A 3,459-nucleotide genomic window follows, 5' to 3' on the forward strand; every position below is an offset into this window, starting at 1 on the left:
CCTGATCCAGCCATCCCGGATCACATACTGATGCGATCCGGGCTGGCTAAATCTAATCAGGCATTGTAGAGGGCCGCCCGCGGGGGCCTCCATAGGTCAACCTTGAGGAGCGAGCGGCCGCCGAGTACAGACTACAGAGCCGCATCTGCAGCGGCTATGTACTCTGTAAGTGGCGGGGGAGTGAGCAACTGCACCGGCGGCCGGAGGATTCTTTTAGCGGGGGCCAGTGACGGGCCCCCTGACGGCCAAGGGCAGCGGCCGTTTTTAAAGGCAGCAGAGAGGCCCGGGGTGCAATTGCCACCCTGCCCCCCGGCCCAGTCCGCCCCTGATAGGTGATGCTATCCATATATAGTAAAATTGCAAATGATGCTTGCTAATTGGCTTAGAGCTGTATAAGGAAACATATGTGTAAAGGAAATATGTATTGTGACGCAATTGTTAAAATATAAGCTGTGACTGCCCTTCACGCGGGGCTTAGCTTTGGAGACATGAGTCCCCTAAGCCCTCGCTAGCAAATAAAAAGAGATTTTTTTCCTGAAGTCTGTGTCCAGAGTCCATTACTGGTTTCCGAAAACTGTCTGCTGCTACAGTCCTGTACAGTAAAATGACTCTGCCTGCTCACACCATAGGATCATAGCCAATCACGTAGGAGCTACTTTACATATACATAGAAGCCTACTTGTTAGGCCATGCTTCCATCAGTCAAGGCTACCTTTTACTATTAATTTAAGGTGGCCTCATTATTGCTGCTTGCAGCTATATTTTGTATTGAGATTGTAGTCCATCACATGACTGAGCTTAGAGCAGTGGCTACTTTACAACACACACAGGGACCATGGGGAACAAAAGTAGCCTCCCACCAAAAGAAAGGACTGTGTCAGCACCAATTCAGAGATGATTTGAGGATCCACAGCTGGAGAATACACAAATGAGGTGCAGTACTGTTAATAGTTAGGGTACTTAAATGCATTTTTAGGATTTAACTCCTGAATTTAGTGTCAGTTTAAGGACACTTTAGGGACAGATTGGACTAAATATGCATTAACATACAGTGCAGAACTGAAGCCTTGATATCTTTAACCCTTTAGTAGAACAGATAGTGTATGTATCCAGTTTACAACAGATCATTTTAATCTGCCAGCACAGTACAGCCCCCTTATAAACATTACATAGAAAGAGATAGCTAAGCTCGATTTTTTTCAGTTTGGTGTTTTCAAAAATGAGCATGAAAAAAGGCATGCAGCAATTTTGAAATATTTTCGAAGTTATGCTGTGTGAATGGGAACACATTGATATAAAAGTAGCTGTTATAACAGTTTGGGCTGCAAAGATAGAAATAACTTTAAGGTCATGGCAAGGGGTTGTTCTTTGTATCTGTCTCATTTTCAAATCTTAACTGAGCAAACTGAAGAGAGATGCTGCTTGGTTGCCATGGGCAACTGCTCCAGATTTTGTCTGCTCCAGTTTTGATAAATTCCCCCCAAAGTGTTTTGTTTTTTTTTAAATTGACAATTTTTATTTTGAAGGTTACATGTCGTAAGTTTTGTATTTTCTATATCATTTGAGGTATCCAGCGCAGTCGACATTTAGCTAGAGACAGTTATACATACTTTGTTTTATTGTTCTAGTAAAGCGTAGAAGGTAGGATATTCCCATCTGCCAATCTACCCTATGGTATATCGTACTTATACAGCAAATAACATTTCGTACTAGCTGTTCTTATCTAAACCGTGCTATCTGGCACATTCCTTTCAGTTATGATGCCTAAACAATTAACCAAACATCTTTATAAAATTTCTAAAACATAGCAGAGAAAAAAGAAAAGAAAAGAGAGTGAATGTAGGTAAGTAAGTATCTTCCAGGTCAGCAATTTGTATGGACTTCATAAGCAACCCATACCAGGGTTCGTCTCCAGGTTTGATCCACGCATCTCCTTCTATCCGGGTCCATGTCCCCCCTTCGTCTACTCCTCTCAAACCCTTCAGCTCAAGCTCACCTCATAGGCATCCCACTGTCTCCATATCCCTTTATGGGCCTCAACTGCGTTATTTAATCGTGCTGTCAGGTATTCCATTACCTGTACGTCTTTGATTCTGGCGAATAGATCTAGTTTAGATGGAGGGAGCTTTCTTTTCCATTGCAGTGAAATGAGACAGCGGGCAGCCGTGAGGATATGTGCTATCAATTTCCTATTAGCCTTTGAGAGGTCTGGAAAGGGCAGTCCCAAGAGGTAGTGTATAGGATGGTCCGAGAGTGGTTGGCCCACTATCTGTACCAACATGCGCCTGACCTCCTCCCAATAGGGTTGAATGCTAGGGCATGTCCAGAAGATGTGGAACAGGGTGCCTCTAGAACCATCACATCTCCAGCAATTTGGGGATAGCTTTGGGTTAAGTGTATGGAGAAAGTCCGGTGTATGGTACCAATGGTACATTATTTTATATTGGTTTTCTCTGTAAACCGAGCAGATTGAGGACTTTGCTGCCATCCTCCATATTCGTTCCCATTGCTGGGGTGTGATTGTGGTTGCCAGAGCATCTTCCCATCTCTGCATATAAGGTAGGTTTACTTCTGCCTGCCCAGGATCTTCATTAAGCGTGCTATATAGGAAGGAAATCACACCCCTGGAGGAGTGGGGCGCCAAACATTGTGCCTCAAATGGAGTGCGTGGGGGGAAGGATCGTGTTTTTACAAGTGATAGAGCAAAATGTCGAATTTGTAGATATGGGTAAAAAGCGCGGGGGGGGAGATCATGTATCTCTCTGAGTTGTGCAAAGGGCATTATCTTATTGGTGACCCTATCCAGTAAATCCCTAATATGAAAGAGGCCTCTGGACTGCCATATCTTACCCCAAAGTGTTTTTAACCACTTGAAGACCGGGGTGTTAAACCCCCTTCCTGGCCAGGCCATTTTTCAGTATTCAGCTCTGCAGTATTTTGACTGACGTTTATTCAGTCATGCAATGCTGTACTGAAACTAATTTTATACCATTTTTGGGGGGGACAGATAGAGCTTTCTTTTGGTGATATTTAATCACCACTGGGTTCTTAATTTTTTACTATATAACAAAAAAAAGTACCCTTAAATTTTGAAAAAAAACCCTGTTCCCCTATGAAATGTTATGAAACATTTTTTTTTTGGTAAAATATAAAATTCGGGGTCATGTCGGGTAAATAGACACCAAACATGTCAAGTCGTAAAATTGCGCCCACGAAATCACAGAAAACGACCACACCCAAAATTGGCCTTAGGCGACGCTTTAAACGCTTTTACTGCTCATCAGTTTAGTGTTATCAGTAATTATTGGCCCTAAAAGTATTGCTCTCATTCCGACGTTTGCGGCGATATGTAACATGTGCGGTGTAATGGGCCCAATCGTCGTTTACGCATATAGGCGCACCCAAGGAATGTTTGGGTATGTGGGGGGGGGGGCGAATGCACAGGAAGGGGCTCCAGAA

Source organism: Nanorana parkeri, unplaced genomic scaffold (genome assembly GCF_000935625.1).
Source record: "Nanorana parkeri isolate BGI_ZX_2015 unplaced genomic scaffold, ASM93562v1 scaffold2197, whole genome shotgun sequence".
Classification (NCBI taxonomy): Eukaryota; Metazoa; Chordata; class Amphibia; order Anura; family Dicroglossidae; genus Nanorana; species Nanorana parkeri.